The sequence below is a fragment of the Equus caballus genome, chromosome 21 (assembly GCF_041296265.1).
Source record: "Equus caballus isolate H_3958 breed thoroughbred chromosome 21, TB-T2T, whole genome shotgun sequence".
Classification (NCBI taxonomy): domain Eukaryota; kingdom Metazoa; phylum Chordata; class Mammalia; order Perissodactyla; family Equidae; genus Equus; species Equus caballus.
In genome coordinates this window covers 23457354-23480170 of record NC_091704.1, presented here as the reverse complement: position 1 = coordinate 23480170, position 22817 = coordinate 23457354, and the positions used below count along the sequence as shown (strand labels likewise).

General features: G+C 41.5%; 1 protein-coding gene across 1 annotated transcript in view; it reads left to right on the top strand.

Annotated features, from left to right (window-relative positions):
* The window catches only part of RGS7BP (regulator of G protein signaling 7 binding protein), a 104740-nt gene that overhangs the window by 4881 nt on the left and 77042 nt on the right, over positions 1-22817 (top strand). The gene's annotated exons all lie outside the window — the stretch shown is intronic.

Below are 22817 nucleotides of genomic sequence, written 5' to 3'. Positions count from 1 at the left end.
CCATCTGGATATGGCCCTTTATCTATTTATCTGTGTGAGTGTGGCTTTATCACAGAAGTTCAAGTTAGTCAGACTCACCTGATAATGTTGCAGACTGATCACTTGTAAGAATGATATCTAATTTACTTACTTGAAAGCATCACTCTTTGCCATCTTTAACGCCAGAAATATGTAGAGTGACTATTGGTTGATATAAAGATTGCCTCTCTTAGTTACTAGTTTACTTTTGACAACAGGCATTTTATATCATGAAAAAAGGTATACCATGCTAATTTCCTGGAAGTGAGGGATAAATAAGAAATGTTACAAAACAATTTTGTTTAGTAGAAATATTGAGAGGACATCTTTTTCTGTTTTAACTGTTAAATTAGGAAGTGAATCTCGGAGGTGGAAGGGAATTCAGTGTTTCAGGAATTTGGGGAAGAAATGAAGCTGTGATAAATCCCAGGAAAAAGGAAAGACAAACAATCCGAAACAAGAAGGGGAATAGTGATCGATTATAAACTGTAGTGAAACAGTCATTTAGGAGGAAAAGCAGGTTTAGAACGGAGAATTTCATGCTCAGGGAACAGCATCTTTATAAACTTTGCATCCAGGAGTGTACGATGGGGTTATATGCAGGATCCCTTTAAGTCGGAACTCAAATTGGTGACATGTTCTAATCGGAGAAAGTGGACTGAAGAAATGGACAAGGAGTTCGATTTAGTCTGCTTTGCTACACACATGAAATTCAGGTTCTTCTAAAGGTCTGAGAAATAAAAAGCCCAAAACTACTGGCTAAAAGTTGAGTTTCAAAGATTTGAGGTGGATTTTATTTACTCAGAGGTTTGTAGCCTTTGCTATTTGTTTACATGATATCTGAAGATTGATGTTAATAGGTTTTATATGATGTTTCTCATGAAGGTTTATAAGAATTAGTGGGAAAATATGTTGTTCTTAGAACCTTTCAAAGGTGAGACCAACTCTATAAAATGTTGTAGGGTAAAATTTGAAACACTTTCCTCCTTAAAATAATAATTAAATACAGTTTGACCTTCTTTCTAACAAATGACAGCAACATAATTGGAGGAAATCCCTTTAGCTCCTCACCATCTGGGATCCGTTAATGAAGGATGTGATTCCCCTTGGCGGAATTCTGTTCCTGATACTGCTAGTTATGTGCGCTGTCATTTCAACCTGATGCGAAAGATGGTAGGGAGGCTGTAGGATTCATTTTAAAATTTGAAGCAGAGGGAGAAAAGCAAAGGTTCTTGGGGGAATTCATAGAGAAAAAGACTGGATTTCTTGACTGCCCATTATTTACTGGCACAATCCAGCTAGTTCATAGAATAATCCTCTGAGAGCGGGGTTGTTATCCTTATTCCACAAATCGGTCTCATAGAGGTTAGGGAACTTGCCCAAAGTCACATAACTAAGAACTGGTATAACTTTGATCAGCCCCGTGTTTCCATGCTTTTGAAATCCATGATCTTTCCTCTATGTAATGCTGCCATTCAAAAAATGTTATGTAAAAAGGAACAAAGTACTGAGACATGCTAACATGTGGGTGAACTTCAAAAAGAGTATACTACATGAAAGAAGCCAGTCACAAAATACCACATATTATATGATTCCATGTATATGCTCAGAAAAAACAAATCTATAAAAACCAGAAAGTAGATTAGTGGTTGCCGAGGGCCGGGGTGGGAACAGGGTGTGACTGCAGATGAGCTTGGGGGAACTTTTTGGGGTAATGGAAGTGTGCCAAAATTGAGCTGGGGTGATGGTTGTACAACTGTACATTTACTAAAAATCATTGAATTGCATGCTTAAAATAAGTGAATTTTATCGTATGTAAAGTACACCTCAATAAGTGTTTTTTAAAAAGGTGTGATCACCATCACTGTGATTAACACTTGCCTTTCGTTGGCTTTATTCTCTTCTACAAATGCAGCTTTTAGTGAAAGGGGTATGAGCTGTAGGAATGAATGCATAGGCTCTCCATGCATTCATCAAGATGCCTGCCCCATAGCCAGCATCCAAGCACCAGTGCTTTGCTCTGTGTAGGAATACAGATGGGGGAAAAGCAGGGCTTGATGAAATAAATGAATTATCTCATTTCTTACCGACACAGCCCACTCCTTTGCTGTCTACCACCTGGCTTTGGGGCCAGAGGAGGGAGACAAGATTGAAGGTGGGCGGGATGAAAAGAGGATGAGGCAAGATAAATAGAGAGGAAGACAAAAAGCAATGAGTTAGAATTAAGCCATAAACACCGCATCACTTTCATCCCTGACTAGTTGAAACCCTCAAGGAACGGCAATCACAAGAGAAGAAAACTCAGACTGTGTTTCTCACTAGTTGGCCCTGGGTAAGAAGGCCATTTTCACAGACGCAACTGAAACACTTTCTCAAATTGTGTTTAGATCAGTGGAAGTTTGGGCACAGCCTTTTATTTCAAAGCCATTGCATGTTTTCTGGACAGAACTAGCCAGGTGAATCTGAAGTCTCCTCTGCCTGGCTTGATTTACCATAGTTATTGCACCTTTTCAACACTGATCCCTTCCTGGGTATTAAAGCTCAGAGGAGCCTTAAAGGTCACTTATAGAGTGGTCCCCAAATTTGTTTTAGCAGCCAAATCCGCCCTTCACTCCAAGTGTGGAAAGCCATATTTACAAGGCAGGTCAAGTGGCGTTGCTCTGAACACATGCACGTGCGCACACACACATCAGGTGTAAGTGGCTGTCTGGGCCCTGTCTCCTTGGACTTCCTTCCCAAAATGACTTCTAAGACACCTTTGAAGAATCCCTAGGGCTCCATGGCACGGAGAGTACTGATTTGGCACAGTTTCCTTGTTTTCTATTTGAGAAGTCTGAGATTCAGAGGATTTAAAGTGACGTTAGAGGCAACTTGCCTGGAATATGTACAGATTTTGCAGTCAGGCAGACCTGGGCTGAATACCCTCCTTTGTGACCTTGATGGAATTGCTTAACTCTTTGAATCTCACTTCCCTCATCTGTACACTTGTTGTCATGCTCACTCATGGGGTAGTTGAGAGGATTAAGGGAGCCAGGTACATGAAGCAGGGAGCACAATGCCCTGCCTGTCGATGGCACTCTGCCAGTCCCAGGCTGGTCTACGACTGGAACCCAGGTCTGTCGCTCCGTGGTTAGTGCCTGTTCCACCAACCACACCACCTTCTGATAATGAAGAGAGAGGAGCACAGCACACAAGCTAGGTGTGACCTAGTGGAGCCAATATCCTCCAGCAAACCCTGGACGGAGATCATGCTATGGCTGGTGGTTTAGGATTGTCTTTTCTATTCTGCTTCTATGGTGTCTTGTTGGACAGGATCTTCATATCACTACCTTCTGTCAGGGGCTGCTCAAGAAGGTCAAAGTGAAGTTTCAGGATGATAATGTGAGAGGCAGTATGGTGTGATGGAAAAGAGCATTGACTCTAAATCACATTAGACTTGGATAAAATCCTGGCTTTGCCACTTACTAGGGATACATATGTATTGATATACAAATTGCTTCCAAGTGGTAACTAACAGTCTGGTACAGTGGTTAAGTACATAGACTTTGGAGCCAGACTGCCAGTGTTCACATCTCAGTGCTGCCTCTCACAAACAGTGTGTCCTTTTACAAAGTCATTGTCCCTCTCTGCCTCAGCTGCTTAATCGGCAAAAAGGGGTTAATAAATAAAGAGACCAAATCATATGTTACTGGAGGACTGAGTGGTTAGTATACGTCCAGCACTTAGAAGCCTATCTAGTACAATAAATGCTATTAAGTGTAGATTGGTGTCGGTGTAATTATTAATAAGAAATTTAAAATTCAGGTGGTCTAGATCTGTCTATATTAAAAAGATTAATCCATCAAATATTTTTCAAATAAATATTTTGGCCGGAATAAATTTTTGTCTACCTTAGTTTCTTACCTTATGTTCTGAAGAATTTTCTGCCTTGAAGTTTCCCAGATGGCTATCAAAAGGCTTTTTCTTGAATACCTTAAAAATCATAGGGAGATGTGAGGGCTCGAAAGTAGTTTGAAATATTTTCTTTGTATAAATCAGCCTGGATTCTTCATAAATCAAATAATATTTACAAAATCTTTTGGCCTAGTTCTGGTATAGGCTGTGTGATGTTGGATAAGTCTGTTCAATTCTCGGTACAGCTCGCTGAGAAGGTTGACTTAAATGGCTTCTGAGTCTTCTGGCTCCATCACTCAGTGTTCTCTGTCAATTCATGTAGCATCACATAGACTTTGTTTACAGAACTGAGCTATGAAAATAAGCACTCTGCAGGAAGTTAGGTGATTGAATTCCAGAAATAATTTGTCAAGCTGCGACATACAATGGTCACAAGAAGAATCTTAATTTCCTAACGGCCTTCTGGAACAATATAATGCATATCCTAGAGATCCATATCCACAGATTTCAGGTTTTTCCCTCCAGCAATTATTTTCCTGACCAGCCATGCCTATGTTTCTCTCCTTTTCTCCTTCCATTTCTCCTCATAGTCTTTCTTCTATTTTTTTCTTTTTTTGGCCTATTTTAGTTTTGTTTGATTCCCATTTGACTTCTCTGCTCTATTTTTTCCATTCCCACTTCTAGCTGGTTCTAGTCGGTTCCCTGCTGTTTGCGAGGAAGTTGGGAGAGTGAGGAGAGGGATGACAGAGAGCTGCAGCTTAGTGGGTATGCTCCTGTTCCACACTGGCCGAGACGGCAGCAATTACGTGGGGTGGTGGAGTGCAGAAGTGCTCGGTGCCCATGCAGCCAACTCCCTCAGCTTTCTTTGATCCACATGGTGGAGGAGGCCTTTGGGGTTAGTAAAAGAGGCCTGGTTGGCAGGCCTGCCAAGCCACTCACTCTATCCTTTCTGTTACCTTCCTATCATTTAAAAGCTTTTGCTTTTAAATTTTTAATTCTCACTGGTCAAATAGTGAAAGGCCAGTTATATCTACTCCAAAAGAATATACTATTCACCAGAGATGATGATGGGAGAACAGTTCTGTATTAGTTTGCTAGGGCTGCTATCACAAAGTACCACACACTGGGTGGCTTAAACGACAAAATTTCTTGTCTCACAGTTCTAGAGGCTAGAAGTCCAAGATCAAGCTGTGGCAGGGTTGGTTTCTTCTGAGGCTAGGAGGAAGAACCTGCTTCTGTTCCCTAGCTTCTGGTGGTTTGCTGGCAATCTTTAGTGTTCCTTGGCATGTTGAAGCATCTCTGCCTTCATCTTCACGTGTCCCTTTCCCTGTGTATGTGTGTCTGTGTCCAAATTGCCCCTTTTATAAGGACACCAGTCATATCCGATTAGAGGCCCACCCTACTCTAGTAAGACCTCGTGCTAACTTAACTGATTATACCTGTAAAACCTATCTCCAAATAGGGCCACATTCTAAGGTACTGGGGGTTAGTGCTTTGACACATGAGTTTGGGGGGTGAAGGAGACACAGTTCAACCCAGAGCAAATTCCCTTGACTCACCTGCAGCAGAATGCACACTTGGGATTGTTTTGCCTGGTGGGGATGGAGTTTTGCCTGGGACTATCCACAGACTCCCTCAACACTTTCACACAAAGACTTCCCAATGCCCAATGTTTTGTTATTTGCAAGATTGTAGCTCATATGAGGGATGGGGTTTGTGATCATGGAATAGAATACTTTCTGTATGAAACGGACGTGTTCACGAAGGTATTGAATCCCCCGTATGGTTAACCCTTTACTTAACCAATTTAGTGACTAATATCTGAAGGTGGAACAAAAGTTCCAACTGTCGGAGAGAATACTAGGGGGAATCAGAGAGGCATCTGACAGTTCACATGTAGAGTTTTCACTTTCTCCGGTGTGCGCGGGAGAGCTGAGCGGGTAGGGTCCCTCAGTGGGGCTCATACTGTGGCTTAAGAAGCATGAGCGTACTCTGGAGCCAGGGACAAAATACTGACTCACTCCAGACCAAAGCAGAGGGCTATTATTAGCAACGAAACTAAATGTGACGTGGAATCTAGATGAGTGCTCTGCCATTGCCTGTTGAAGTTTAGCCTTTTTATGTCTTGAACAGATTGAATGACTTTCACCTTGTTAGAGCCTTCTTAATAGATGTTCCAATTAGAGAGAAAATTAAATCTAAAACGAACTTTTGGAAAAGTCATCGTCCCTTTATATTTATACTGTGAGGTACAAGAGAGCGGGGCTGTGTTTCATCTGTGAGTGGCAAGCTCAGCGAGGATATGTGTGTCTCATTAGTTTATTAAGTTTACTTGGTATTTAAAAATCTATTCTTAAAAGAAACTGTGTCTTGACACAGATTTTAGTAAGAATCGAGAAATTAGATTAGCTTACAATGTATGATATTTCTATTACATTTGAGTGTTATTTTTTTCTGGTTTGTAACTGTGAAACCAATATATTGGTTTTTAAATAACAGAGGGCTTGAAGGGCACACCTGAGATCGATTTCTGAGGCATACATAGGTGTTCTTCATTACAATGAATCAGCGGGCAGTGTGTATTTTAGAATTACTCATAAAGTAATTATGTTTAATTGAGGTTATTTGATGAAATGTCTCCTAACATCTGTCAGCTTGGTGACTTTGTATTGAATAGTTGAATAATCATTTACCTTTGAGATCACCTTTTAAAACTACTTTTTAAACTCTTAGGTCTCATCCAAAAAGATATCTACATAAAGCACAGCTCCAGAGCAGTAACTGTACTGCCACTCAGATCATTTAGTCTCTCGGCTCTACAGGACATGTCTTAAAAAGAAAATAAAATCTCATGAAAAACATTTAATTGCTTGTCTATATACATACATATACACATATGTACATTACTTGTCTGTATACATATATGTATATATAAACTAAGCATATATATGTGTGTGTGTGTATATATAGATAGATAGATAGATAGATAGATACTAAACTTATTTGTGAAATAGACTCCTGTTAGGATATAGTGTCTGAGCCTTTAAATAGAAGAGCTGATTTAGCAAATAAAGGTTTCCAATCTAATGGGAAGCTCTAGATACAATCAAGTCAACAAAAAGCAACTTAACATCTGCAGGTGTGGATACATAGTAAACTGATAACCTATACCAATTTAGCCAAGTTTGAGCAAAAGGGGAAAATACATACTAACCCGGAAGTCAGACCCCTAGTGTATCCTGCAGTCATTAGGAATGAAGAATGAAGTCCCGCTCCTCCCTATTCTGTCGGTTACCAAGTCCCGCAGTGTTTTACCTATTTCAGTTTTCCATTTCTCTCCTTCTTTCCCCATTTCTCTGGCCACCCTCTTAGGTCAGAATTGTGTCCCATCCGGCCACCAACTACTGTAGTGCCTCCCCGTTGGTCTCCTTACCTTCCATCTTTCACCTCTTCTTTTCAATTTACTCACTAGATCCAGCCTAATCCTCCTAAAACTCTCCTCTGATCTTGTCATTTCTTTGCTTTAAAACTTCCAAAGGTTCTCTACTGCCTAAGCGTGTTCCTTCAAATGTGGTCCCTGGGTGGCCTGTCTCAGAATCACCTGTGGTGCCCTCAGACCTAAAGAACCAAAATCTCTGGGGAGTGAGGCCTGGAAATCCAACTTTTTAACAAGCACCACCCCATCTCCCGGGAGATTCTTGAACGTGCTAAATATAAGGCCTGTCGGTCTGAAGCAGCGATTCTCAACCTGGGCTGCACATTAGAATCACTTGGGAAGCTTAGAAAAAATGTTGATGCTTGAATTCTATCCCCAGAGTTTCTGATTTAAATGATCTGGGATGCTTCCTGGGCGTTGGGATGTATTTTAAAGCTCCCCAAGGGAGCCTCTGTATCAAAATGGATTATATTTGGCTAATTTAACAAAAAATTCAAAGTAGCAGTTGCTTAAAGACACTAGGGTTTATTCTCTGACAGAAAAGCAGCCCTAGAATGGGCACCTCAGAGCTGGTGTAGTGGCTCCATGAAATCATCATTCTGTCGCCCATTCTTAGTTTCCGGCTTCCATCCTCAACGTCACTTTATGATGGAAGGTCACTACAGGAGCTTCAGCCATCCTCCAAGTTCCAGACTAGAAGAAAAGAGGAAGGGTAAAGGCCACACTCCCCAGCTGAGTCAGCTCTCTTTAAGCACACCCAGACAAAACTTCTTCCAGAACGGTATCACATGGTCACCTAACTACAAGGGAGACTGGGAAATGCATCTTTTTAGTCATCACCACCTTAAATAAAAGGAAGACTTTGTTACCAAGGAAAAGAGAGAGAATGAATATTGAGAAACAACTGAGAATCTCTGCCACAGTTCCCAACCTGTATTTCTGAACTTAGCTTTTACCATTTAACTTGGAAACTCCTTACTTACTCAAACTGGTCTGTATTTTATTTCTTCAGTGTGTGTAACAGGATGGCTCTATCCTATTAGCCTACATATATGGCTTCTATATGTAAAGCATACTCTTTAGCTATTAAAAGAAATAATTTTCTCCTGAATGTCAGGGTTTCCCTTGCAGACTCATCATACATAGTCCACGATGCTCCTCATGTGATAACTGGAACAGAAAGAAGGGTCCCAAAAGGATTAAGAAGATTTTGCTGCTTTTCAATGAACCCATGGGAAAGACAAGAGGTTCAGGAGCCACTTGGGAGGTCAGGAAGTTAGGCAAGGTGCCTTTGAAAGGGCTCGAGTGTAATTTTCACAAGACAGGATGTGAAATGGGATAGGACCTGCAAGGAGTATAAGTAGTGGCACTCAAGAAATCAATTTGAAAAAAATAAATCTACTTGAGATTGAGTGGGACTCTTTTTAAAAACTGTTTAAACTTCCTTTAATAAATCAAAGAAGAAATTTTATGAAGGAGTTAAAATCCGATGAGCTATTAGGAATAACAGGCAGGGAGGCAGGGTTTTCTGGATATGGGGATAAGCTGCAAGATGGTCTATGATCAAGATTATAATGAATTCATTAAGAGAAATTGAACTTGAAACTCATTATCTCACATAAGCAATGTTACATATAGTAGTTAGGTCATAAACGGTATTTAACCCATACCTCCCTAAATTATAAACCTATTCAACGTATTTGACAGTATTTCCTATGGGGAAATACATTCATTTCCACCTTTAAAAGTCATTCCCTTTCTGGGAACCTATTCATAGAGCACCTACCATATGCCACATGCTTTTCTATGTGCTAGAGATACAGTGGTTCTGAACAAAATAGAGACTGTCTACCTGCATTCACAGTGGGGGTGATCAAGAAGCGCTGTGGTCTGAATGTTTGTGTTCCTGCAAAATTCACATGTTGAAATCCTCATGCCCGATGTGATGGTATTGGTAGGTGGGGCCTTTGGGAGGTGCTTAAGCCATGAAGGTGGAGCCCTTATGAATGGGGCTAGTGCCTTATAAAAGAGGCTCCAGAAAGATCCCTGGCCTCTTCCACCATGTGAGGACACAGTGAGAAGGCACCAGCTATGAACCAGGAAGAGGGCCCTCACCAAACACAACCACAGTGGTGCCTTGATCTTGGACTTCCAAGCCTCCAGTACTGTGAGCAATAAATTTCTGTTGTTTATAAGCCACCCAGTCTGTGGTATTTTTTTATAGCACCTGAATGGACTAAGACAAAAAGAAACAAGCAAAAGGGAGAACACTTCCGATAGTGATAAATGCAATGAAGAAAACAAAATAGGATGACGTTATTAAAGAATGGTAGGTACACTGGGGGTAGTTATTTTCAGATAGGCTATTCAGAAAGGCACCTCTAAGGAGGTGACATTCTAACTTGATATCTGACTTTGAGAAGGAACTAGTCATGTGATGATCTGACAGAAAAGAATTTCAGGCAGAGGGAATAGCAAGTGCAAGGTCCTAAGATGAACCGACCGTGGCATGTCTGAGAAAAAGAAAGAAGACCAGATTATCAGTTTGGAATTGTCTTCAGCTGCAGGTAACATAGGCTAGATTTCAGTGACTTAAACACATAAGAGTTTATTTTTCTCACATAGTTAAAAACCCAGGGGTAGAGGGTTGCAAGTATTGGTTCATGATTTAAAGACATCGAGATGGAGATTTCTGTAGTATGCCAAGCATTTTCCTTGAGGTCCCAAGATTGCTGCTTTAGTTCCGGAAATCGTGTCCATGTTCCCAGCAGGTAAGAAGGACAGAGAACAAAAGGCAAACACATAAGACAATTAAGTGTGTCTGTCTTTAAAGGACTTTCTCAGATGCCTCACGGAAACTTCCATGAACATCTCTTTGGCCAAGACCATGTCATGTGGCTTTCCTGGATAAAGTTTCATGATCTGATTTCTATACATCTCTCTCCATACTAGCTGTTTAGTGAGGACAAAAATTTTCCAATCCATAAGCCAAAGTGATGTTTCCTGAGGCCCAGGACTGGGGAGACAGGAAGGGTAGGGAGCTTGGATGTGAGAATTGAGGAAAGAGTCCTGCAGTGGGGAGAAAGAAGTAGAAGGATGTCAGTATCCACCTCCCCTTCCTGCTCATTTCCTTCTTGGTTTGTTTGTTCATTTTTCTGTTAAACATTGATCACCTACTATGGGCCAGATACTGTTGTAGACTCTGGAGGTATAAAGATAAATAAAACACAGTCCCTGCCTTTGAGGAGCATACTGCCTAGATCAACATGTAAACAAATCACTGCAAAAGAGAGTGATCAATGCTGCAATAGAAATATGTAGATGATAGAGTGGAGGCACAAAGGAGGCAGCGATCAGCTCTGCTTGAGTGGGTGTAGCTGGGAAAGAAGACTTCACAGAGGGGATGATGCTGTTTGGACTGAGCTTTGAAAAGCAAGTAGCAATGTCCTTTCTTGGTCATTTATGTGGCCTTAGGCCTCCTGCCATGAGTAAACCTTAGGGGACACTATTTGTCTGTCTTGAACCAAGGGGAAACAGAAATAGGAGTTTAAATGTGCTGAGAACCAACTGCGTGTTGTACCCTGACTTCATCTTTATTATCCCAGCGGGATAATGGCCTTTTTAAAGGCTGCCATGTTGGCTAGGAGATGCATTTACCTGTAGGCAACAGAGGCAAGCCTACCGTGGCCTAATCAGAGAGCCAAGTATGTAGAAGAGGGGGAGGTGGGATTATTTAATCAGTTTGAGCATGTCAGGACAATGGTCCTTATGATTCTTTTGACTTTTCCCTTATGGTTCCAAGATGGTGGTCGCATCCAAAGCAAATGAGGCTCCAGGGCTTTCCCTTGATTCTAGATGAGGCACACCTGGAAGCTTTCCAGGTGCCCAGAATGCTAGATATTTTATAAAGCTTCATTTTGTAGTAAACTTAGGTTCAGAAAGTTGAGATATTCAGCTAAGATTCTTGGTGGGCCTGGGGTTTGAACCCTGGTCTGTCTGGTGCCAGGTCTTTATTCTTGAAACTATGCTGGGCTGTTTCCCTGGACATCCTCTTTCTTGGAGTAGCCCAGGATACGCCTACCTGCTTTCCTTCCCTTTCACTGCCACAAAGTATTATTTCCACTCAGTCTCTCTCCTCCTCTGGACACACTTCAGGACAAGGACCTCTTCAGCCAGCACACAGCTGATTTGAGGGTTTTTAAAGTTTCCTAAGCTGGTAAGAGGAAAACGGCAGACAGGAAAAATAACAAAATTATGGCCTTACCGAAGCTGCCAGTGGAATGTGAACTGTTCTTGGCTCTGCATTCTTGAGTCCTCAGCATTTCTCTCTGGGATCTGAATTTTTCAGATTTTCTTCCTCCATGCTATGTCTACTCAAATTGCTCCATTCTTGGGCACCATTTTTCTTATTCATTTCCCTATGCAAGTCCTAGAAATGACAGTGTCAGATCAGACGTTGACCCAGGTCTAGTTAGGCTGAATTCTGAGTTTCAAGAACTGACCTGCTTCTTCCTAGCAGAGGACATTTGAAGAAGAGTGGGACACCCCATTACCACAGTGATATTGGCCACCCAATACCACTCAGGATGTCAATGAGTAAAGGGGTGAAAAGAGAAATGGAGGTGAGAGTGAAAAATGGTACCAAGTGCTGGAGGCGTTCAAAGGAGAGACAGCTTCCCACTGGGGTAATGGAAACACTCAAGAAAGTTACATTAGAAATTGAGTGAAAAGATGGGAGGAACCCATAAGGAATGAGATTGGGAAGAGATTACTAGACCAATCTCAAAGCACCACTTCTTAAAATACCCTATTCCTTTGTCAATAAACCCACAAGAGCTCCTACTTTCCCAGCAAATGGAGTTTAAAATCATAATAGTAATTATCTGAATTGCCCCCCTCATGGTATTTCCAGTTTTTGGCCAGAATGATGGCTTGTTAAATCTTGAGGCTCTGAGTGTTAGACTCTTTTATTCCCTTAGTGGGTCTAATTTTGAAGCATTCCAATTTGACTTGGAATTCTCATTTCCATTCTTGCCATCCACTCACTAAATTGAGGAATTATGTGAAGCTGATGGTTTTTTCTCTCTCAGATGTTCATTATCACTAAACAGATAATTTCTGACTTTTCATCTTCAATGTCATATTCCTATTATTCTATTACTGTGAAAATTCCTATTTATCTTAGAATTAAAGAATAAACCATTCCCCCTTATCCTCACTAAAATATTTCTGATGTGGAAAAAATTTAGGTAGAAAATAGAAATTCCTAAAATTATCCCTGGTGTATAATCATGTATAATTCATGACTCTTGAATTATACACTTCAAACATTTGGGGTTTTGTGTCATTATTTCTTTTTGAAGAGGAATTATTTTTTTTAAAAAAATGCTACTCCTGTCTGTCCTGTTCTGCTATAACAAGAAGCAGGTGGGATAAGAAATGAATAATGGGAAAGTGAGTCAACAATCAATCACCTTAACACTCTTGTTCTTACTAGCACTTTATTAACTTTTATGAAAATTATTTGTTTTGGTTTCGTGATCATCCTCATCTGGGTCCTGTTCAAACATCATGGCTGGTGTAGAAAGACCTTCCCTCTGAGGACCAAAACAGAGTTTCCCCACCCCCCAAAATGAGCTAGATGAGGCAAATATAAATGGTCACACTCTTTCTGTGGTTGCAATTTGAGAATGCATAGTTAATATGAGTACAGCTGTCCCCTCTATGGAAGAGAGAAATACGCTACTGAGAGATGAGTGGAAGGTCTCTCCCAAACTGAGTGTATTAGTAAGGGTTCTCCAGAGAATCAGAACCAATTGGAAGTGTGTGTGTGTGTGTTTGTAAAATGAGGAATTGGCTCATGCAATTATGGACGCTAAGTAGTCCCACAATTTTCTGTCTTCAAGCTGGAGACCCAGGAAAGCAGGTGGTATAGTCCAGTCAGAGTCCAAAGGCCTGAGAACCACGGGAGCCAATGGTATAAGTCCCAGTGCGAGGGCAGGAGACTGATGTCCCAGCTCAAGCTGTCAGGCAGGGAGAGAGAATTCAACCTTCCTTCACCTTTTTGTTCTTTTCAGGCCCTCAGCAGATTGGATGATGCCCACCCACATTGGGGAAGGCCATCTGCTTTACTCAGTCCACCAATTCAAGTACTAATCTCTTCCAGAAACACGTTCACAAACACATCCAGAAATAGTGTTTAACCAGCTGTCTGGGTGTCCCGTGGCCCAGTCAAGTTGACACATTAAATTAACCATCACACTGGGTCAGTTCCCTTGACCACAGCAGATGGCTGAATTCATAATTCTCAGAGTGTAGCTGTGTGGGGATCACCTGTGGACATTTAAGAAACCTTCTCTGTGTGCGTAGCAAGAGGGGAGAGTTGAAGTAGCTCCTGCCAGTCAGCACACAATCAGGAATCAAGACACATTCACCCCTCACCTGAGAGTACTACATGCAGAGCAACAGGCTATGGAGATTATCGTATCTTTCAAACTGGATGACTCCCGTGAACATTTTTCACCATAAATCATGTTTTCTTACTATCTGAAATCTGAACTCAAATGGCTGCATCTGTTTGAGTACTGTACCATCACTGAATAATGAGGAAACTGCTCAGATTATTTTAGGCCACAGCAGGCACCATAATGCAAATTCACTCGGCAAATGTTCCCTCCATAAAACAAGCCTTATCAACTGTTTTTATATTCATAGATTCAATCTTTTGTTTTCTGAGGATGAAATATGTTTGAAGCTACCAAGTCTGTTCAGACTCAGAGTGGCTTTAAATTATTCTCTAAATTTTAGTGTTAGGTGATTGTACAGGCACCATTGTAGATCTGATGTGAAAATGTGAAACAAACCCAGATTATCTGTTTAGATGTAATCTTTCCAAAAGAAGTGCCATCACAGTTCATTCTGGGAAAGTCTCGCTTCATGCTTCAGCAGACAAAGGAGTTCTCCAACTTCTGAGAAGGAAATTTTGTGGGATGCGAAAGGGAAAGAGGCAGGAAAGGAGAATGGTTTAGCTGAAAAAGAAGAGAGAAAATGGGGAAAGAGGAACTAATTAGCTCTTTGGGAACCATGCTGATTAAAGAGTTGGTACTGCCAAGAGACGAAGGAATAAAGTTGAAGGGGAAAAAAAGGGAATATGCAGTAGTAGGGTTAGTGGTTGGAGGCAGTGTGCAATTCAAGCTCTCCACACAGGTCTGTCAGGGGCCCAAAGAGGCACTGTGGAAAAGTGCAGTGGGCGAGGTGGGGCGGTGGTGAGCTGGAGAGCACGTGCTTGGAGATCTGAAGCAGGCGGCTGCCACCCGGGGTTCATTGATTGCTGACTCCCATGTGGAAATGTGGCCCAAATGTGCCATATTTGTGGCTTTTTCCTTAAGAGAACCTGCGAACTCAAGTTTGTGTGTGAAATATCACGATTTTTAAATGTTGCCCACCAGGAAAATTCTGCCCACTAAAAGTGGCCCTCAGCTCTTACTGTCTACCTAGTTAATTGTCACTTGCTTGCTTGCACAGAATATTTGCAGCTTGTTGGATGTGAACAATAAGAGAAATGCCAGGATGTCTTATCATTTTGTGTTTATATTAGTAACTGTGACCTGTATCACCTTCTTAATTTCCTTGTTGCTTTCAGAATGGCACATTGTGGAGTATTAAAACTTATCAATACTTGTCACCTCATTTAAAAAAAATCTTCCAAATACAAAAAAATGGAAAAACATATTTTGGCCTTGAATTGTTAGTTAATTAAGCCCAACCATATTTAATTAGCCTTAGGAACATGTTAAACATTTCTGGAATTGAACCTAAGGAAAGAAATTCTTATATTTGTACATTTGTCCCAAAGGCAAGCTGACCCTCTCTTTTGTTAAGAAGACAATTATTTAAATTATCATGTAGCTCATACATTACTCTCTTGTATCAAACAGGAGCCACTGATCTTATCATCATCAAGATCAAGACAAATAGCCTGTCAAATATATAACAGAGCTCAGGGTCCACATGAATTTTGAATATTGGGCATGCATGTTTTACTTTATCTAAATGAAATCCCAAAGGGGAAAAATACTCTCTTATCCTGATTTCTTGTTATTTATATGATTTAGTAGCTGGTAGGATTTAACTGAGACAGAATACCATATGTGAAATACTGACACATGTCAATTTTCACAAAAGAGTTCATGGTTATCTCTAGATAGCTATTTCTGAATTCTCTCAGTAAAGAGTCTTCATTCTATGATCAGTTTTTTCTGCTTACAAGTGTGGAACCTGCATCAAACATTTCCTTTCCAATACTCAGTGTCCCTGTTCCAAGTCTCAAGATTTAATGTGGCCCAGGGGGTCATCCATTCTTTCCTTGCCCTTCCCCCTGCCTATCCCTCCCTCTCTCAATAAAGTATTCAGGTGAAATGAGACCAAGGTGAAGGGGATTGTGGCTAAAAAGGCATAAGCGGCACCCACGGAGGGAAAAGAGTTTAGAGAGGAAATTTATGCATTTGTAGAGAAGCTGGATCAAATGACTGACCTATGAATTCTTGAAAACTCTAAGATCCTGGGATTCTGTAATAATTTAACTTTTTCTTGATAGTTCTTTCTAGTTATAGATTCAGCATCTATATTCATGATTCAACATCAACATTTCAAACATCAGTATTATATTGCTGATGCAGTTATACCTGCTGGGGTTTTTGAGTCAGTAAGGTCCCAACTCCTAAGCTTTCAGAGTGCTTTAAAACATTTTGTTGTTTATTATTATATTAGTACCCAAAGAGATGGTGCACATGAGCCCCGTAAAAAGTCTGTCATCACAGGCACCGTGCTCTTCTAGCCCTGCTCTCCCTGTCCTGCTTCACCTGCCACTTGTCCATGCCCACTGCCCAAAGGCCCCTTAGCACAGCTTCCATGCCATCATCTTGAGAAACTAGTTGAAGGAACTGTCCTGAGGTGCTCTGACAGCTCCCAGCCCCAGATTGGCAGAGTGGTACTGGGTTCCATACTGAAGACGGAGAATGGCCTCTTATCCAACTCTCTATCACACTTGCTCATCTGGGGCTTGAAAAAGCCCTGTTCGTAAACTTTTGACATATTTATTGAAGCTTCTGCCTCTACTTCATCTCTTCACAGAGGTTCAAATTTATTCTAGAGTCCAGGTGATGAACAGACACCATTCAACCCACCACTTCTTCTTCCTTCTGCCTGGGTCTATTTCCCACTCAAATCTACTTCCTCCAGGGATCAAAGAGATGCCTCCAGGCATAACCACAGATGCAAATACTGATGATGGAGGTGGAGATGGGGATAGCAAATAAGCAAGAGATAAGGGAGGATATTCTTGATGTGGGGACATCCCCAACCTAGTTTAGCAGTCTAAAAAGGTCAAGTAAACAACTGGAAGAACAGTTACTGGGGTTCATATTCCTTCCCAGGAGGTCTCGTAAAGACCCTTAACTCTTCCTACCACTGCCGGGGTTCTTTGGGGCCTAGAGCTTGAGAGCTAAAGTGGGTGCTGCGTACCATTCCATGATTGCTTGGAGCCTCAAAGGACCCTGGGAAGTACACTTACCCTTTACTGAGTAAATAAAACCCACTATCACCATGGATGTTCTAGTGCTTTACAGGATGCAGAGTGCTTGCATAAATATGATGTCATTTAATCCTTTCTATACCTCTATGAGCTGGGAATTATTATTCCTGTTTTACATATGTGGAAACTGAAGCTCTGAGATGTGCAGTGACTTGCCTTCTGCCACACAGCCTGGGAGTGACAAAGTTGGAATGAGAACCAGGTCTCCTGACTTCTAGCCCACAGCTCTGTCCACTGCCCCACAGGCACTGTTTTCCAACCATTCCTTGGTATTTGTCTTTAAGGAATTTCTGGCTAATCAGAGCTGAGCCTACGCAGATTCTTCTATCGCTTGTAAATGTACACAATGTTCCCTATTTGTATTCCCTCCTTTACCTTCAGTTGGTGTTCTGAGGAATTATACAGATCTGAAGAATCCCGATCATAGGAGGAACAGCAGGGAGTTCCCAGGGGCAAATCCACCATAAGGAAGAAGGAATCTACCACTTTGCAATAATTTCTAAGAGAGTGGTGTTCTGAGTATAGCATGGCCCCTTAACTCTTCCCAGCCCAGGCTCTGGGATGGAACTTGTGCCTTTGAACTGAAAGCTAAATCACTAAATGCTAGAGTATTGCAGTCCAATTAACTTTGCTTCCAGGTGCTTCTTCAAATAAATGGAAGACACAGCGAGCAGTCTTTTTTCTAACTTGCAGTCTCTGACCTGGAGGAGTGATGGGTAAGCTCCACTTCCCCCAGCCTCAGGGTGCCATCAATTTCCAGCTACACTGCAGCCAGGAAGGGGCAGTGGCAGTGACAGCCAAGTTCTAGTCTGATTGGCACCTCCGAGGGACAGTTGGGGCCTGAGGCTGCAGAAGCTCAGGCCAGCTTACTGTGGCAGTGAGCAACTAATGGGACTATTTAGACACCTACCAGTATTTTACAGAAACACAACCCCAGGGTTTTTGGAGATGCCTGGGGAGGCTGGCTGCCATCAAGCAGAGGGGGCTCAGAGCCTTTGAGACCTGACACTAATGCTAAAAGGCTTTGTAGTTGTGAGTACAAGTGAAAAATCCAAGACACTCAGATTTTCCTCAAGCTGCAGCTCATTTGCCCTCCAGCCCTTCCCCTGTGCTAGCACTCAAGCAAACGTTCAAAGCTCTCTAAAACCTGAGCAGTTACTAGAATATGCACTTCTCTTTCAACTTTCAAGACCAAATCCCCCACGAAAATTGACTGAGAAGTCACCAGAGTAACTTACTTGGGTGTTAGCTCAAGAAAGAGTAATTGTAGGATGTTTCGAGTTCCCCCCTTAACTTGCAGAACCAAAAGCTGAGAGGATCCCAGGACATCTCTCTGTGAGTCCTGATTCCAGAAGCCCCTGGTGTAGAGCTCTGGTCCCAACTCTGCCGCACATTCGAGCCCCTGGAGTTTTTGAAAATACCGATACCCGGGCTCCACACCCCAGATCACTTAAACCAGAACGTCTGGGGGCGAGGCAGGACGTGCTGTTTTTAAAAATCTCTGCAGGTGGTTTGAGTACCTGCAGCAGGGGTTGAGAACCACTGGTCTAGACGAAAGAGGCCTGGACTGATAATTGGTTCAGAGTTTCAGCCAAGCTTTCAACTGAGTAATTTGCATCAATTCCCTTGACTACTCTGGGCTGTAGTGATCATATCATTTCTAAGTTGCCTTTAAGCTGCCAAAATGTATATGTACATTACAGCATCACTTGTAACAGTGAAAAATGAGGAATGCTCTAAATATCTAATTTAAGATTAATTAAATAATGTACTTAGGTGCTAGAATATTATGCAGATATTTAAAATGGCATTAAGTGAAAAAAGCAGATTATAAAATGGTTTTACAGTGTGACCCCATTTTTGAAACAAAATGAAAATTATGTAAATAGAAATAATTGCAAGGATATATACCAGAATCTTTAGTTTTTCCTTTCTAGATAAGTGACTTTCATTTTCTTCTTTTTATACGTCTGTGTCTTCTATACTCTCAGTAACACTGAATATTCTGTATTAACTATTAAGAAGGAAAACCTACTCACACATGCCAAGCCGTGAATATCAGTCTTGAATACAGTTGTAGAATCTCAAAAATAATTATACTGGTATATGTAGAGTTCTATGCAGCTCCTATATTTATTAGGCAGCTATATGCAAAAACCTCATGCTTGTCCTCTAGGTTACCTACAAAAATGTACTTGCCTTAGACGTGTTCATCTTCCTGATTTAGAACTACGGATCTAGAGAAAAAATGAGCGCGAGCATTTCTGCCGCAGTACTTGTTCTGGGTCCTGGTGGGGCTGCCCCCATTTCATTGGAGAGAATAATTAGAAAGGAAACAGGAGGGAGAAAGTCAGGAGGACAGAGAGCCAGCAGAGAGGCCTTTTGATCTGTTTTCTTCCTTAGAGCCTGCTGTCATACTTTTTTTCCTGGTGTGTTGGTGGTTCTGAAGATGAAATGAGAGACGTCAGTGAAAGGACCTAGCACACAATTAGGCACACAGTCGCTCACTGAATTTCTGTTCATTCACGCATGCTTCTGACGGGAATAACTTAGCTACTTACCCAGTGTGACCTCAGAGTGTTCTCATCCCCTGCGAGCCTCAGTTTCCACCCCTGAAAAAGTGAGGGCAATGATAGCATCAATCTCACTGGGCTGCTGTGAGAATTAAATGGCGTGATGTAGGTAAAGCACTAAGGAAAACATCAAGCCCATCATAAGTGCTCAATACATACCAGCTCTCATCATTACACCTTACGCTAATATTCCTTAAGGAAAACAACTTTTCGGTATTGATGAGGTTTTCATTATAATCCAGAAGAAGAGAATTGTACAAGCTTATAGCTTTAATAGTTTGGGATGGGAATGATAAACATAGTTTGGAAGATTATATTTTGATTAGAAAAATGTATTTTTTCACCATTTCAGTACTAAAAAAAGGGTATTATTTCAAGTGCTCAAGAATAATCCCTCTGTGGTTTAACACCAGGAATAGAATATTTCATTTCAGAAAGAATGCCTTCGAGAAATGACAAACCACCGATAAAGGCAATTATGATAGAAAGTGACTATGAGTTTAAGACAAGTACTTTTCTCTTATAAAAGTGACTGGGCCTTTGGAAATGTTTTCAGAACAACACAGTCTATGCATATGATATAACCAATGTATCTTGACTTTTGTTGTCAGACTCGATGTTCGAGAGAACCAGGACCAGGTAGAGGAATGGGGAAAAAACACCTTTGACGTTGATGGTTTCAATTCGCAAGCTTTATTGAAATAAATTTGGGTATGAGAATACCAGAGACCAGTGGTTCCCAAACTTGTGATGCCCTTGGAATCACCTTGGGGGCTTCAAAAACTGCTAGTGCCTGGATCCCACCCTCAGAGATTCTGATTTACATGGTATGGGGTGTGACCTGGGCTCCAGAATTTATTGAAGATTCCCAGGTGATTCTGATGCATAGACCAGTTGGAAAACCACTGGCGTAGCCAAAGGATCCATCTGAGCAGACAAGGCTCCCAGTATCTCTCTTCTTCCCTCAAAGGGATGTTCCTAGGGCATGGCAATGGAATGCAGCCCCCACACAGGACCCTCTGTCTTTCCCCTTCTTTTTCCTGCCCTCTGCTGGAAGAGTTACCTCAACTGCCCGGAAACAGTTTATGTTACATCATGACTGGATTTCAGATTGTAACCCTTTCTGTGCCAGCATCATCCACCTCCCTTCCACTGCATCTCCGCCTCAGTTTTCACAACCTTCCTTTAGCTGTGCCTGCATCGCATGACCAGAAAACTTCCACTTATGTCCACTTGAGAGCCTCCACAGGCAGGACTTTAATTCTGCACTAAATGACATCAATACACCAGGAAAACATTTCAACCACATTAATTTTAAACTTGAAGCCAAAGTTCAGATGGTAGCTTTGAAAGTGATCAACAGGCAAATGAGCTATGGTTTGAGCTATGCTCTACGTGTGTGTGTCTGTAGAGGAATTAGATAAGATGGGTCAAATATAAACTTAGCTTTTGGATTGAGAAGCAACGAAGTCATCTACTCATCTTTTCAACATAGTTTAAGCTTTACTGCTTACATTGGAAGTAATGATATGAGGTACTTTTTTAAACTAGATTTTGAAGCCACTAGTATTTTACCTCCCAGGCTATATGCAAAAAATAAACTAGGAAATATATGGCAGGTGTGGATTATGTACAAAATGAGATTATACAGAAGAGATTTTCTTGGCCTGGAATGATAAAAATAGCTTTAAAAGAGCTTCCATGATAAAAATAATCTCATATTGTCCTTAGAATACACTTGTGTGATATTTTTATTCTTGTGCTGTAGGTGAGGGAATGGAAGCTCATAGAAATTAAGTGTCTTGCCCAAGGTCACAATGTCAATAAATGGTAGGGTCGGTACTTGAACTCATAACCTCTTGACTCAAAGGCCACTAGACTTTCCACTGTGTCATGACTGGAAAAGCACAAATAATGTCTGAATGCGACTCAAATTTGTTAGATAATTTATGACGTTTTGCTTTCCCCCTTTTTTATTTATAACTGCCAGGAGTTGATTTAGCCCTGTTATTAGTCAGTAATTGAGGAGATGTATGAATTAGGGCTTTTTTTGCAAGCAAGAGTAGCTTGCTCTAGATATCTTAAGCAAATAGAATTTACTGAAAGGTTATGGGGAGATCATACAATCAAATGGGGAACGTGAGGGAGGGCTGGGAAAATGCACACAGATCAAGGAGATTACTCAGGCTACCTGGCAGAAACTGGCTGGCCAAGATGGACACTGCTGCCCCAAATGAGTCCTAACCATCTCTTCCTCCTAGGTGACACACTGCAGCTTCAAATCCCTGTAGGAATGCGCAGCTGGTCATGTGCAGCATCCTGGCTGCAGGTAGGGGGAGAGAGGCTCTCCTCCTGTCACTTTCCATAGTGGGAAGCAGGACATTGTGACCCTGTCAGTACCATTGATAATGGGGAATCTCCCAACAGGAAGAAGGGTTGAATGTTGTATGACCAAAGAAATGACAGTTGTCTCCTGCAGAACAACACTGGTTTAAAAAATATATACATATTTTTCTATTTCCCTGCAGTATTAGAAAACCGAATCTAAAAGAGAGGATTCTAAGGAAAATTACAAGCTACTATAAGAAGAACCAATCCTAGTAGTGTAGTAGTTAAGATTTGACGCTCTCACCACAGTGGCCTGGGTTCGTTTCCTCATCAGAGAACCACACCACCTGTCTGTTGGTATCTTACTGTGGCCGCTGCGTGTTGCTGTGATGCTAAAAGTCATGCTACCAGTGTTTCAAATACCAGCAGACTCACCCATGGTGGACAGGTTTCAGCAGAGCTTCCAGACTAAGACAGACCAGGAAGAAGGACCTGGCCACTCACTTCAGAAAAAATTGGCTATGAAAACCCATGAAGAGCAGCAGAGCATTGTCTGACATGGAGCTGGAAAGTAAGAGGCTGGAGCAAAAAGACCAGACAGGGTTCAGCTCTGCTGTACCCAGGGCTGGAATCAATTGGACGGCACTAACAACAACAGCAAACTATAAAGAAGAGACTATCTTTATTCATTCTTTTAATTTAAAAAGCCCTATGGTTAATCACTCAAAATCATTGGAGACATCAGTCAATTTGCAGATTGAGAAGAAAACAAAACTCTGCACCTGGGGAGTTTGCTTGGGGCATCTGCGGGGTTGCACTCTCACTTGCTGTCTAATCCACCTCCAGTGCATGAGGAAGTCGCCCCATACAGTAGGTCACAGCTGCTCTAAGCCAGATTCTGGAAACATACTCCTTGTTTGTTCCTTCATTCAGCCTACGCTTATTATGCACTCTTCCATGTGCTAGGCACTGAGGT